Source organism: Euprymna scolopes, chromosome 13 (genome assembly GCF_053919585.1).
Source record: "Euprymna scolopes isolate OS-2025 chromosome 13, ASM5391958v1, whole genome shotgun sequence".
Taxonomy (NCBI): Eukaryota; Metazoa; Mollusca; class Cephalopoda; order Sepiida; family Sepiolidae; genus Euprymna; species Euprymna scolopes.
The window spans coordinates 126,384,352-126,401,531 of record NC_136494.1 but is presented as its reverse complement, the minus strand read 5'-3'; positions in this window follow the sequence as shown (position 1 = coordinate 126,401,531).

Here is a 17,180-nt window from a genome sequence, read left to right as displayed (position 1 = left end):
AGTGGTGTCATCAGCAAATTTGCCCATCTCACAAACAATTTTTTCAGGGAGATCATTTATGAATATTAGGAATAATAAAGGCCCAAGGATAGACCCTTGAGGCAGTCCCGCATTTATATCATATTGTTTAAAAGTACGACCGTTGAGGATAACCTGGATTTTCCTCTCATCTAAGAAGGATTTAATTATGTTTAGTATTCTTCTAGTGATGCCGTATGATCTGATTTTCCAGAGAAGACCTTTATGCCATACTCTGTCAAAAGCCTTAGATATAGCTAGAGCTACTGCTCTACCCTCCTCTGCTTTGTCCAGTGAATGGTATATACATTCAGAGATTACAGTTAGGATGTCTGCTGTGGAACGGGCTTGCCTAAATCCATATTGTTGGCCGGTCAGAAGTTTAGCATATGTAAGGTGTTGGACTAGAGCTTGGTTAATTATGGACTCAAATATTTTGGCGAAAAGTGGGAGGAGGCTAATGGGCGGTAATTTACTGGGTCAGTTCTTTCACCAGAATTCTTGAAAACTGGTAACCAGAAACAGTTTTCCAGCAGGCAGGAAAGCAAGATCCATTAAGACATTTGTTGTAAATTTGGAGAGAACTGGAGCTACTTCGGCTGAGCACTTTTTAATAGCAGAGCTGGGATGAGATCAGGTCCACGTGCTTTTGAAGTGTCAAGATTTTTTATGATAGCACGCACCTGAGAAAGGGTTATTTTCAGATCGTCTAGTGTGATGTCTGTCCGCAAAGGAAAGTCAGGGAGGGGGTGGTTAGCAGGGTCCAGTATGGAGTTTGAGGCAAACCGACTGGCAAGCATGTTAGCCTTCTTGGTTGCTGAGCAAATAACCTCATGATTGTTGGATAGTGGGGGAATTGTTGATTTCCCATTATTTACTACACTGTTGTAGATTTTCCAAAAATCACAGTTTCCTAATTTCTATGCTTCGATGCATTTTTTGGTGGTTTCATTAAATTCTCTCTTAGCTGTCGCTATTTCTTTCTTACAGTTACTTCTGGCTTCTATATAATTCTGTCTGTTTGAACTGGATTTATGTCGGTTAAATCTGCGGTATGCATGCTGCCTTTGCACAATGGCAGCTGCACAAGTAGAAATAAATCATTGGGGAGGGTGGGGCTTGCTATAAAATTTTCGCATGGAAACATGTGCTTCAATTGCCGTTTTGAACCATTCAGTTGTCCCATTTGAGCACTGTTCAGCAAGAAGTGAAAAGATATTTTGCATGGGGCATCTCTGATAAGATCTCTGATGGCTTCCCAGTCAACCTTTTTATAATATCTCTTTGTTTTGAGCAATGGCTCTTCAGTTTTAGCCCTAGAGTTTAGGGCGATTTCAACCATTATCACCGCATGATCAAAGTGGGCTGTGGGCATTCAGAACACAATCATTGGGCACTGTGGTCAGAAACAGATCTAAAAGTGATGCGTGTTGTTCTTGCTGGTCTGCAAAATGGGTTGAAAACATAACCATCTGTGATAGGGAATGAGATATAGAGAAGCTATGTGTAAAAAACCTGTTGGCCTGGCTGATATCATCGTTATCCAAAAGTAAAACATTTAAACTCCTCGGCCTGACATTTTCAGGCAAGATGAAATGGAATAAGTACGCAGAAGCTACTGCCAAGATTGCTGCAAAAAAGGTAGGTTCCTTCTACCAAACTAGAAAATTCTCACATCTTTCAGCATCCGATATCTTCACAAAACCACCATTCGCCCTTGTGTAAGGTACTGCTGCAAAATCTTGGTTAATGCACTAACCATTAGTCTTTCTCTTGGAGATTATGCAAAAAATAATTTCTAATATAATAGGTACTGCGCTGTCTATCAGGTGCTAACCCTGGCGCCTTGACACAGTTTTATTTCTGTGTTTGTTTGTATATACTTTCTTTATTGCACTTGTACGCCACTCAAAGAAAATATCACAAACTCACCAACGAGTTGCTAAATCCTTCCACTTTTCTGTATAGGTCCCTAAATGCCAGAAGATTTTCAAAGTTGATAGCTTCTTTTTTTGACCACTTCCTTTAGAATTTCCTTCCTTCACCTTGTTTTCTCATCAATACTAGCATACAAAATAGGAACTATGTTAATTTTTGAATACACCCATTCCTCCCATTAAATTTCTCTACCTCCTCCTTTCTGGCAACTAACTCAAAATAATAGAAATAAAAAGAAAGCAAGTAAAAGGTAAAGTAACCAACAATCGATTTTTTAACCAATTGTTTTTCAAACTTTTAAAAGTAAGATTGAAGGAAAGTAATGCCTCCCCTTTTTTCATGCACTACTTTTTTTTTTTTTAGATGCCCTTAATATTTCGATAATTCGTATTATTTTGATCATCTGAACAACTATTCTCATCGTGTGTATTATTTGCATAACATTTCGGTAGATGTTGCCCCCAACCTTCTTTGGGTGTATCTTGTTGAATTTAAAAATCTCTCTTTAAAACTCTGGGAATCTGCATAGAATATCAAATGGAACCCTTTATTCAATCCACGGAGGTAGCATGTTCTTGTTCCGTCAGCCATAACCGGACAGAAGTTCTAAATAATTCACAATTGTATTGAGAGTGTCGCCAGCAGTGATGATTGAACTTTCAGTTGTAAGGTACACTCTTCTAGAGGTTGAAGTTTCAATCCTCAGTGCAGGCAACACAAAAAATATAACTACAAATTACTTAGAATTCTATCTAGCCATGATTGATAGAATGAGAGCTTCTCCTGTGGATTAAATATAGTGCGCCATTCGAAATTTTGTGCCGGTTCCCGAGTTTGACAGAAAGATTCCCGAGCTTGGCAAGATACACCTGAAGAAGGTCGGTTACATCTGCTGAAACGTTGTGAAACTAACACTAAATATGATAACAGTAGTTCAAAATATTCAAATAATATGAATACAACGTTGCGTTTTATATGAGAGATTTTTATTCATTTTTAGATGCATCCACATATTTCTAGAAGAGATTGTCGGTCCATCATTCTACCATTCTTTAAAACAGCATTCTTCAGTTTGAAATTGCATTTTCATTACTAAGCGCGCAGATTGAATGGCCATATCTTAAGAATCGATTCGTTTTTACTTTACTAATGTCCATATTTGTTCTTAAAATAATTCATAAATGTGTTGAAGCAAACTTAATTTTCGAAGAAAGTATAAAAGATAAACACGTTGTTTGCGTGCACCATGAATTTAGTAAAAGAACCTAAGAATTGGATGCGTGAATCAAGTGCATAAAGAAATAATTTCAATTCTTAAACATTGTTTTCTTGAAATACATTGCAGGCTAATATTATAGCATCACATTTCTACGCACTTTTATAACTCAATCCAATACTCACAATTAGGTTTTAATACAACATAATCTATTACAAATAAAAGTATACTATAATACGTATAACTCTACGTCTCCAATATATTGTATACTAGTTACCCGGGAAACAGCATATTTCCAGAATTTTCTATTATTTTGGTCGATGTTACCTATTATTAGTAATAGTATTTTAACAAATACCGTAGTTTTTATGCAGCTAAAACCATTGTCCCTGCAGATACCTATCTGATTAATGTGACTCCAGTTGTGTGCACTGATCTATAGTGGTGAATTGAATAGCGCAAAATTCACAGGCTAAATTAGATCTAGTATATCTATGACTCCCTTTCTAATTTCAAAATTCAAAGTTTTTTTTTTCACAGTATAAGATAAGCAAAAAGTTGTCTATCTGTTTTTAGGGGGGTGGAGCACACTGTGTTAACTTACTTATTCCTTTTATTTTCTTCAAACTGAAAGTTCTCATGCTCTCCTTCCTGGAGTTACCAGCCTTGTAAAGTGCTAGTAGTTGACTTAAAGTTTTTATGAAAGTTGTCTTATCTCCTACTTGTGAAGAAAAACACTTTGGTGTAATTCCATAAAGAAAGTAGCAAACAATTTCACTCTCTTATAATTAAGTCATTCCACGCGACCCACATACACTGGTTTATTTCCTTAATATCATTAATTATTATTAAGCCAATATTTAATATTGAATAATGCCTTCTTTTCATCATGAATCACATCTTCCACTCAGTGTGGATTGCGAACCACCATGATTTATCTTTCGACATTCCTTCCGATCCAGGGCAAGTTGGTTGATGGACGCCCAACTGATGAGAGATGCCCAATCAAAAACATTTTTCTCCACCATCTGCTTGCCTTTCATCTGCCTCTTTTGTCTTCTAACATATCCTTAAAGCATATGTTTGACAGGCCAGTGTTTGATCGTTTGACATGGCCAAAAAATTTAAGGATTTTATTTTTAATTTTATCAAATAGAAGGGGTAGGGAAGTAGTTTGCTGGAGAGCGGATATTTTGTTTTTTTGCGATCAGGCGATGTCCCGTAATGAAACGCATTACGTGATCTTGAAACACCTCAATGCGATTGACTAGTTATTTAGTCCATGTGATACAATCACGGCCATATAAAACTACTAGGAGGACATAAATAAACTTTTACTTTAATAGTTATCGACATCCTTTTTTAATTTAGAATGGTGCTGTGTTTTTGGAAAGCCGCCCAATCTAGTCCGATTCTGTGTTTCAATGTCGTCTCGTGATCATTGGAGAAAGTCAGTTTATGCCTTAAATAAATGAATTGGGTGATCTGTTTGATAGGTTTACTGCGAATAGTCATGTTTAGTTTAAACTGTGATTTAACTGTAGACATACATTCTGTTTTCTCTTGGTTTATTTCTAATCCTATCTCCTTTGCATTCTTTGTTAATACATTGACAAAATCTTGAAGTTTATGCGTGCAATCATTAACAAGAGTAATGTCATCAGCGTAGAAGAGGTTGGAGAGGATTTGTCCATCTATAGAAAACCGCTTTGGCAAGTTTCTTCTGTCTTAAGCATAACAGCGGCTAATGCAACTAGTGGAAGCGTATCTCTTTTTTTTTTTTGACGTCCTTAACCCAAGGCTAGTTTTTATAAAACCCTGTGATCCGTCGTAAAGTGATTTTAAAAGATTAATATAGTTTTTGTTGAGAGAAGTTTGTTTAAAATTGATCAATGTTTAATTTGATACTATCGGAAATTTTGGAAAATCGATAAAAATGATGTATAATTGTTTATTAAACTCGATTAATTTTACAATCAATTGGGTAAGGACAGATATCTGTTCGACTGTGCCCCTTCCAGGTTGATAGGCCGCTCGGGATTCGGGGAGATACGAATAAAGATCACTTGTGATTCTGTTATAAATGATAGCCCTAAAGAGTTTATAAACTTATAGGTCTATCCATTTTGTACAAAACAATGATTAATGCTTTCTTGAAATTAGAAGGAATTTTACTTTAAGATTGAACAGCTTATGAAGAACATCACCTCCAGCTTTGAAAAACTCAGAATGAATGTTGTCGATGCCAGTGCTTTTGCCGGCGGATATCTTGTTCATGGCTGTTACGATTTCTTCTTTTGTTATATATGGAATAGGTAATTCTTCTGAAGTTGGGAATGGATCACAGGTATTAAGATCTACGTATAAATCTTCGTAAAATGAAGCCCATTTCTCTAAAATTTATTCTTTGGAAGTTAAGATTTTTCCGTTTTTATCTTTAATACCCCAGCTAATATCATTTTTGTGAGTTTTTAGTTTTTTTTATAGCGAGGGAAAATTGTTTATCCAGGAGTAAATTGGAATTTTTATTGAGCGAAAAACAAAAATGTACCTTTTTAGAAAATAATCTATTACTAACCTTGACTTTATATACTGCATGTGGTAGACAAAGAAAGGCAGTAAACATTCCCAGTAAAGCAAGAAAATAAAAAGCTCACAATTTAATTTAGAATAGATTGTATTGTATACAAAGAGATAGGGCAGAGGCACCAGTCAATCGGCTAAGGGAAAATGATGCTTGCTTGAGGGGCACAGAGCGATCCACGGCATAAGAGTTACATGAGGCAAATGTTTAAGAGCATTGTATTACATTTCGTAATTTTTTTAGATGCGTGTTGATCATTCGTATTATTTTGATTCTTTAAATTACTATTCTCATCTTGAGCGTTATTGGCACAACGTTTCATTCAGACCTTATTCAGATGTATTTTGTTGAACTTGGGAATCTTTCTATCGAACTCTGGAATCCGTACGGAATTTATTTACTCCACAGGGGTAGCATGCTGTTGTTCTTCCAGCCACGACCAGGTAGAAGTCCTAAGTGATTCGCAATTGTATATTTTGTGTCTCCCACACTGAGGATTGAATTTTAAACCTCCAAACGAGTGTAACTTTAGTTTGTTGTATAATGGGCCCAACGTAGACAGGTTGGCAGTTGGGGTCAGTGCGATATATAGAATTGAAAATTGGGGTCCATTGTTTTAGATTAGAAGTTATTTTGCGAGCACAGCTGTAGGTTGCTTTGTTAACCAAAAGTGTCATAACAATATTAGAGAGACATGTCAAACAGGCAGAGAAGTTGTTGACAACACGGCGTGATGACGTCGGGTTGCAATGTCACAGAAGCATTTGTGGAATGCAATGTCGCAGAAGCATTTGTGGAGAGGTTCAGAGAGAGTTTGATACTGGGTGGCAGAGAGAGTAGATAAAAAACGTCTCTGATTCTCATAGAAGATTGATTGAGCAGAGTTCTTGTGGAGGCAATGAAAAGGAGTACATGGTGGCTAAGATCACGGCAAGATAGACCCACCCTCCTAAGGTAGTAAGAAAACGGAGACCTGACTTCAACTGTGGTAAAATCAATGATGGAATAAAACTCATTTGTCCAGAAAACATAGAGATTTGTATCTATTACCATGTGTTGAGAAATATTTTGTTTCCAGATGCGAGGAAAGGCGAGACGCAAGCAACTCACGGACAGTAAAGAAACACGAGAATGAGATTAAAAAAAAAAAAAATGAACAACATTCGGTTCAAATGTTGTCGAAGTTTTTTCTCATGTAAGAACATTTTCATAAACCCTAGAATTTTGATGTGCCATAACTGTGAACTTGAAGAAATTAAGTTCTAAACATTTAGCAACAAGTCGAATATCATTGGTGGATGCTGTATAATAGAATAATCCAGCTTTATTTATAATCAATTAAAACAACTAGTATAAAAATTGACACTAATTTTACGACATTATTCTGTTATTTTGGTTGGTTTTTATTCATTCTAATTTAAAGAACTTTAGGAATTTTGGAAACGATTTCATGTTTTAGACACAAAGTAAAATTTATTAATTTCTCCATTGCACTGTCTTTGAATTGAAGTAATAAATTTTCCACTCTTTTAATTCGATTTTTACACCGTTTAAACACCGATTTTTATCTCATTAAAATAGGGATGGGATAAAATTGTTTATATACCTTTAGTATTATAAATAAAGTTCATATTTTAACAACTGTAATAAAATTTCGAATTTTGGTTGATTTTACTTTTATGTAACAATTAGAGGTGACGTCATTTTAATTTTGACCACTAGAAAAGCTATTTACGAAATTTAATTGCTTTAAAGAACGTAAAATGATTTTTTTTTATGTGAGACTTTTTCAGTCCTTCTTGATAATGCTGCAAGATTATGTTGAATTATTTTTATTTTACCGAGTTCTAAGGAATCTTCGAGAATTATTTCTTTCATAATTTTTTCAAGTGTTAGATTAAGTCTGGGGTGGATTGTCCGATTGTTATTTTATTTTATTCCGCTTCCATTATCGTTCATCAGTTGAAAGTGGTTTCATCCGGGGATTCAGAAAGACATGTTTTTACCATCTCAGCAGACGAATTGTTGATTAATTCCAGCAAGACGTGTTTTCTTGTTTTACTTCAACAGACAGAAACAGTTATTCAAACAAACGGTTTTTTTTTTATTTCATCAAACAAAACCGAGTTTTTGTTGGATTGTTGTTTTCAATATTTTAAACATCAGCACGTGAATAGATTTCGTCATTCAAACAACCAACAACAAGGCGCTGTTTGTGAATTCTCAGCGGATGTCGACGCAGAGGATTATATCAGAATCTTTTGCAATGAGTCGAAACCTTAATACAGTAATTATTTTTGGACTGATCCTTCTCGTAGGGTCGCTGTTCTCATGTTGTCCCCCCCCCAATGGAAGTTTGACTTTCCCCCCTTTGGGGTATTTGCTTCTCGTCTCTCTGACTTTAACCACTTTTTGAGAGCAATAAAAATATTGTTTCCAAAAAACAAAAAAAAATGTTGAAGGATTTAAAACAGTAAGAAGAAATTCTGATGAAATATACGAAGTTATTCAATAAATTTCCAAACTTTTTGTACAGGCATTTAAAATTGTTGTAGACTCTTGAAAATTTATGTTATTGCTATATATCTTATGAGATGACTGACTAATTTTTATAATTTCAAGTTTAAATGAACAGCTACAGCAGGAAATAGAATACATCCTACTAAAGCCTGATTGTCACAGCTAGTGAATTTCAAAAATGCAATCTGGACGTGAGGACACTTTATAACAATTATTATTAAAAAACGATTAAAATATTGGCACAATTGTTGTTGTGCCAATATTTTAATCGTTTTTTAAACGTTAATAAACTTTATTTTAGTGTCCCCGTATTTTTGGCACATTCAATAGTCCCCCATCAGAAATCTTTACTTTCGACATAGTATTATTATTTTACGCTATCGATTTTCTCCTGATAAGATGATAGCTAGTTGAAAGAGCTCTCGAGAGACTTCCGCCCATAATATATATATATATATATATATATATATATATATATATATATATATATATATATATATATATATAGGGCGAAACTCGAGTCTTGGACTTCCGGTTCGTTGACTGTCATGGCTCTTGTGGGCTTCGACGTTGTTTGGCTGTGGAATTCATTATATATATATATATATATATATATATATATATATATATATATATATGTATATATATATATATATCTTGCTGCCCAAATCCCTACATACATAGTACCCCAGTAGTTGTTGCCCCTGATAGTAGCTCCCTACACCAAAGTGGCAATTTGCCTTGTTTGGGGTGAAAATGTAATTAAAAAAATTAAAAAAATTTTAAAAATAATTTTATGTGTAAATTTTCAGTATTTACTTCAACAGTGTTCAATACATAGGTAGAACTAGGTAGTAAGTTATGAAAATATATATGGCAATTAAGCTACATAGAATATTCCGTGTTTCATTCTCGTGAGAATTCTCACGAGAATGAAATGCGGAATATTTTGTGTAGCTTAATTGCCGTATATATTTTCATAAATTACTATACATATATATATATATATATATATATATATATATATATATATATATATATATATATATATATATATATATATATATTCTTAATAAATTTGGGTTTCAATTCAAGCTGATCAAGTTAGATGGATGTAGTTTTGGAATCACAACTTTATAATATGTAAGAATCGATTTAAAATTGACTCTATAATAATATATATGAAATCTGCATAAATTAAATGATCATATTTAAGCATATTTAACGATCGGGCGTTCATGCTAGCTTAGATAAATACTTTGGCAATTTTAACAAACTAGGTGCAATAGATTTACTCTTTTGGTCAAGATCAATGTGTAGTATCTGTTCTTCAGATGCTGCACTTCCATTTCTTGTTCTCTTTCGGTGGAGAATCAGTTCTTCACGACTGAGGCAATTTTTTTATTTTTGTACCTTTTCTCCACGTAAAAAAAACGACCCTGGTGTCTAACTCTGTCCCGTGGGGAGGCATAGTAAATGGGTATAATACATTTACCCTGAACACCTACAGAATGCCAACATCAATATATTACATATGAAAGAGTCCATGGTGGAATTTCCATAGGTCCCGCTAGTATAAAAATAATTTTATAAAATCAATAAGAGGTTCTCTACAGTACAATGTAAACTACAATGTATTGTGGACTAAATCACTGCGGGGAGCCATATGAAGCTTCCTCCCAATGATCTATAGCAGGCAATTACTCGATTTGATTGAAAAGTGGGCGATTTCATCGATTTTGATGACTATAAAATATTAAAGTGTGAAACATTCATTGATCCTTATTCAATCCTGGGTAACGGTGGGTCTCCCTGCTAATTTGCTATATACTTGTTTCTTGATCACGTTTCCGGTCTGTTGTCTATAGTCATAAATGCTTAGGTTTTTATCTTTATTATTACCATTATTACTACTACCATATTTCGTAAAAGAACACAAAATTATTTTGTAGGAGAAATATACACATAATTTAAAATTAAAAGCATAAAACGTGAAAAAATGTTTTCGTCCTTGATTAAAAAAAGATGGCTGCGTCCTTTCGAAAGTTAACTAAAAGGTTTAATTAAACGATTAAAACAAAGAGCTATATTTTGCGAATCTCACACATTGAAATTAAATTATCATACAAATTTTTTTTATCAATATTTGAATTAAAACATTTTCTTTGACAACAAGAATAATTTGCTTTCTTCTATATAAATAAAACATGTATGCATGTCTGTCTGTAAATATTCAACCGATAAACTCTTAAACTATTTGTCATATAACAGTGAAATTAACAGGAAATAGTAATCATAAACCAAGGGTGATTTATAACGAGTAAAATCTTTGTTTGGATGGATGAATAACGCATACTGACATATATCAACAATTCATTTCAACTTGATGACATATTTTTACTTCGTTCGGTGCATGCCCAAATTCAATTTATTTCTTCAAGTCAATTTATATTAGATCTTATTAACCTATCTCTTGATAGCTAGATCGGTAAGGGACACGGCTAGAGGGCTAAATGCTTTGGTTTTGATTCTAGCTGATGGTACCCAAGTTATGTTTTCTTAAACTTTTGAAATAATTACTATATATTAAGTATGATGTAACATTCAATCGAAAATTGGCTCTGTAATAATAAATACGAAATCTACATGAATTAAAATATATTTAAGCGTATTTTATGACCTGGCAAGGTCGAGTACCCCCCCCCCCGCTAGGCAAGCCTCAAATAAACCAACGCAAACAAAAAGAGAAACGCTGCATTAACTTCTTTTCTCTCTCTGATTTTTCTCGGTCATGACAAAAAGACTACACTTATTCTATGTAAATTACAATTATTTTCTTTTTTCGTCAGAGAATGTTTAATGTTGATGTAATCTAAGTAGAAATTGGCAGCACTCCTTTCATTGACACCGCAATTCGCTACACTTCTTAATTTTAAGAGGTTCTCTCTGCTGCCAAACACTCGGCTTATTGTTCTACAGAATTGGTCCACCTTAACATATCCACTCATCTCATATGCAAATTAATGCTTTCATATTTTTAAACCACACGCCCCTATCTTTAAATATAATTTCACATAATATAGATTTGTGCCCAAGCACAACTAACCTTCCATATACGGCCAGGTACAATTAACAATCCATATATAGATAGACACAAGTAACTCTCCATACACGGCCAGAAAAATTAGCCCTCTTTATACGGCCAAACAAAACTAGTCTTCTATACACGGCCAGACACAATTGGCCCTCAATTCATGGCAATACATAACTAACCCTTCATATACAAAACAAAACAAAAAATAACAATCAAATCAAAAAGTGCAATTTCACACCTTGTTTCCTGCTTCATCCACCTGACTCCAGCTCTCCTCTTCAGTTCCTGCTCCAACTCCTGCACTGATTCATGCAGTTCCAACCAGTTCATTCCTGCAGCTCCTTCAGTTCTCTCATGCTGCTCTAACTCCAGTGGCTCCTTCCAGCAGCACCTGCTCCAGTGGCTCTACCTCCTTCCTGCATCAGCCGTTCCTTTCTTAGCTCTTTCCAGTGGGTTCTATCTGTAGCTTCCAGCACCCTGTTGTATTGCCCGATACCGTCCAGCTCTCTGTTTCAGTAACTGTTGATACATGGCTCCAGGATCTAGCTCATCCCTGGAACCGTTGTTCTTGTCGGTCCTGTCTTTGTCCACGTTCAAATGAACTAAACCTACCTGAGACATCTTATCTCACCTCAGGGATATCCACATCAATTTTCGTGTGACGTCATTCCATACTGTCTAGTATTCAGTTTCCACTTTTCCAGTCATTCCAGCTATCCAGTGTCTGCATTCCTGTCCATCTAGTCTCCACTGCTGTCCAGATAAAACTTTTCCTGTTCTCCAACCTTCCCGCTTCCAGAAACTTCATTGATCGATTTCTCCAGTTTTTTTTGCCTTTTTTTCCTCTTGTATTTATGGCAAAATAAATATGTTTCTTTTACAACAGCTCATTTGTTTTTGTTCTCTTTTCTTTTGCTATTTGTCGTTTTTTTTTCCTCTTCCTATTTTCTTAGTTGTACTGCCGATCAACACCCAACTGATCCAAATTTAATTTGAAAGTCCTATTTGAAAAAATAGCGCAGTAAGTATTTTACTGAAAAAAGAAAAATGTTGGAAATGTATTTAATTTTTCCACAGATAATTTTAAAGTGCAGACGTAGTGAGAAATGACAGGTTCTTTTTTTTAGTGGCTCCCTTTCCTCCCTCTGGTGGAGCAAATAACGCCTTAATTATTCGTCACACGGTTTCTTTTAAAACCTATTGAAATGAATTCAGTATTCAGCTTCACAGCACTCCTAATATTCCTGGAGTTGTTTTATTCATTTTAGTTGAAACTTTATGCTGGTTGAAGGAAAAAATGGCTGAAATATTGGAGTATCTATATATTAATACCGTAGTACCATTAACGTACATACGTGTGTGTGACACGGTTCCAGATTATAAATTATTTGATCCAGAGATTTTATTCATTAAAAAGGAGGGTAGAAAGTGATAACATACTATGAACATTAAATTAATGTATAGATACTCTAATTTAATGTTTGTAGCATGTTTTCACCTTCTAACCCCCTTTTTAAAAAATGGGATCGCCCGATTATGGAAAACACAATGTAAAAAAAGAAAAAAAATTAAAATAAAAAACTGAAACTAAAATATACCTTTTTGATCTCCTGGCTAGGTTCCAAGGACCTGTCTAAAGATGGAATAATATGGTATTTTTGTTCGCACCTATAACGATATTGGAGATAAACCGTAATAACCATATATATTATGACACTATATTAACCAAATTACTTTAATAAATATTTTTATAGTTTTAACAAAAGGGCTACAATAATATTGAGGGGAACGTCCAAAGAATGCCCAGCAGCAATATATTGCATATTAAAGATGTTACTGTTGAATTTCCATAGGTTCCGAGAAAAAAAAATGTAGAACTGTGGAGACAAATGTGAAAAGGTATGAATGGCAGTTCTTTTGAAGAACATAAAAAAATTGATAAAAAGATGGTGGATTACCTAGACGAGTTGGATGGTGAGGTGATGTTCTTAGAAGAAGCATTGCCCCAGGGTAACTCGTTGGAATACGCCTTCCAATTCAGAAGAACAAGTTATCAGAGAGGTTATTAGTAAGGTCTTGGAACGAGGGGAAAAGTTGGTTTTGAGAATTGAACTTTCGAGGTTTTTTTCGTTTATTTATATCTTAAATTGTCAATATATTTTTTAACAGTTTTACAAGAGAATATATTACTCAGTTTTATTATTCCGTTGCCTATGTATGGGAGAAAATAATTTAAAAAATTTTTTTGTGACTGGACAAGGTCCATTTTTATGTTTTTATGTTTTTTACAGGACAGATACCTTTAATTCTATTTTGTCATATACAAAAATGTAACAGAACGCATATGAGCGCGTATGAAAATATCATCAGCAGCCGAAGGATAGATGGCAAGCAATTGTATGAGTAGCAGGAGCAGAATTTGAACACGTATGCAAATTAAGAAGTGTGTGTGAGCTGGCGTCACAACAGACAAGGCCTTTTAACTGAAAAATGACGTCATGCATAGTAGGCAAAGCAAGCAGTAACTGTCAAGCAATCAGAAGCAAAAAGTATGGTATGGAATTGCCCTAGGTAACTATGATGGATTCTCCCGTCGATTTCGACGTATGAGCTTCTGCCACAACAACTAAATTGCTCGGAAATCCACACAGATGGTTTGTTTATAGTGGTGATGGCTTTATGTAGAACCAACCACACTTTTTGGTATTACTGCTAATCTTTCTCGGTGCAGATGACTGCCACAAGACAGAGTATACAGTAAACGACAGGTTTTTTATATCAGAGTTTCCTTCTCCTAGATACATGTCTTAACAAAGACTGGGGGTGCATATCTCCCAGTAAATTAAAATTCTGGCGAAAGGACTGACCCATCAAATTATCGCCCCATTAGCCTCCTCCCACTTTTTGCCAAAATATTTGAGACCATAATTAACCATGCTCTAGTCCATCATCTTACAGATGCTAAACTTCTGACTGACAAACAATATGGATTTAAACAAGCCCGTTCCACAGCAGACATCCTAACTGTGATCTCTGAACGTATATACCATTCACTGGACAAAGCGGAGGAGGGCAGAGCGGTAGCTCTAGATATATCTAAGGCGTTTGACAGGGTATGGCATGAGGGTCTCCTCAGGAAAATTAGATCATACGGTATCACTGGTAGAATACTTAACATAATTAAATCCTTCTTAGATAAGAGAAAAATCCAGGTTGTCCTCGACGGTCGTACATCTAAACAATATGATATAAATGCGGGGGTGCCCCAGGGTTCTATCCTTGGACCTCAATTGTTCCTGATATTCATAAATGACCTCCCAGACAAAATTGCCTCTGAGATGGGTATATATGCTGATGACACTACACTCTATGGCAGGCACGACAGGAAGACGAATGAACACATTTCTAAAGAAATGGCAGAAACACTAGAGGAAGACCTCCAATCTGTAGTGGAATGGGGACAAAAGTGGTTGGTCGCGTTCAATGCTGCCAAGACTAAACTAGTTTCATTCAATAATTACAAGAAACCCTCTCTACCACCTATAGCAATGGCCAACGACTCTTTATCTGAGAGTACATCTTTCAAACTCCTTGGCCTAATGTTCACAAGAAACATGTTGGAACAATTATATTGAAGGCATTGCCAGGGCCGCTGCAAGAAAGGTGGGCTCTCTCTACCGTGCTAGACAACTACGAGCACCCGAAAGTATCCTGTACCTCTATAAGGCCACCATTCGCCCATGTATGGAGTATTGCTGTCACATCTGGGCTGGTGCATCTGTTACTAGTCTCTCGCTCCTTGACAAGGTTCAAAAGAGAGTCACAAACCTAAAAGGCCCTGAACTGGCATCTAAGCTTCAGCCTCTGTCCCATCAACGAAATGTTGCATCCCTCTGCCTTTTCTACAAGTATTTTAGTGGTGAATGCTCTGACGAACTGCAATCACTTGTGCCTCCACGACGTGAGCACCCCCGACAAACCTGACAAGCTGCTAAATCCCACCCCCACACTGTAGAGATCCCTAGATGTAAAAGATCTTTTTACTCCAGTAGTTTCTTCCCCAGAACCGCTAGACTCTGGAATTCCATTCCAGGTCCCTGCTTCCCCAACAGTACTGACGTGCAGAAGTTCAAGTGTAACGTGAACCGACATCTTGCTGCCCAAATCCCTACATACATAGTACCCCAGTAGTTGTTGCCCCTGATAGTAGCTCCCTACACCAAAGTGGCAATTTTCCTTGTTTGGGGTGAAAATGTAATAATAAAAAAAAAAAAATACCAACCTGGAAATTTCTATGATTCAGTGTGGTACATACAGCGCCAAGACTTCCCAAATGGTCATCCATCTGCTACTGACCAGGCTCAATATGTAATTATATAACACACACACACATATATATATATATATATATATATATATATATATATATATATATATATATATATATATATATATATATATATATACACAGTAAAACTCCTTTAATTAGAACTTCCTCTAAAGTTGGACTTCCTCTCATTTGGACTTCTTCTAAACCTGGACTTTCTCTAAACTTGAACTGTGTCGTCATTGAAATTGTATTAGCATATTTGATGCGGAGTTGCAATAAAACTGTTTACATGGTTTAATCAGATATTGCACAGAAATGTTAATATTGGTACTATGTAATTAATGTAGATTAGCTATTGATAATTAATTTACACTAACTGTAAATTTTTTTTTCAGATTGCTATATTTAAAATAGTGTAAAACAACTCATCACAATGACTGCAACTCTAAAAGAAAACAAGTGACATTGACTTTACTCGAAAAACGTCAAATTATAGAAAAATTAGGTGCTGAAGTTGAAAATAGCGTTCTATTGAGAGATTATAAGATTGGGAGAAGTACACTGTTTTACATCAAAAAAAAAAAGCAGGAAATATTGAAGGCTGCTCCTTTCTCTTCAAATAAAAGACATGTCAAAGAAGGACTCTTCGCAGACCAAAGCCAGTTGAATTCGATCGAACATTGCATGAGTGGTTTGTAGCAAAACGAAATGAAGGTGTAGCAATATCTGGGACCATGTTAATTGCTAAAGCAAAATCTCTTAAGGAAGATTTGAATATCTCAGAAGATATGAAATTCAGTGAAAGCTGGCTTAGGAGCTTTAAGATTAGACATGGTATAAGACAATTAACAATGTCAGGCGAACAACGGTCTGCTTATACACATGCAGCATCAAATTATTGTGACAAATTCAAGACGATAATTGCCGATTATGGTTTAACACCAGAAGATGTTTACAACGCTGATGAAAGTGGCGTAAATTGGAAGTGCTTACCTACAAAAACTAGGGCTTGATTAACTAAGGACTCAAATATTGTGGCGAAAAGTGGGAGAGGCGATAATTTAGTGGGTCAGTTCTTTCACCAGAATTCTTGAAGACTGGTACCACAGAAGCGGTTTTCTAGCAGTCGAGAAAGCAAGATTCGTTAAGGTATTTATTGTAAAGTTTGAAGAGAACTGGAGCAACCTATCTTCATCTCTAGAAAGTTCTTCCAGCGACAATGGACAGCCGTACAAAAAAAAAAAAAAAAAAATTTTAAATTAATTAAATTTTCTTGAAAAATTTCTGTTTCCTGTACTTTTCATTTCACAAATTACGATTTTTTTCATAAACAAATCTTACATATTTTCTAAAACCAATAGTTTTAAAAAATTCTGTTGACCTCAGAAAAAACTTTACTGTAAAAAGTTTTGAAACAAAATTTTGTGTTACACCTAACAATCTAGGGTTAAAAAGTAAGATATTCATCTTTTTGTGAAGA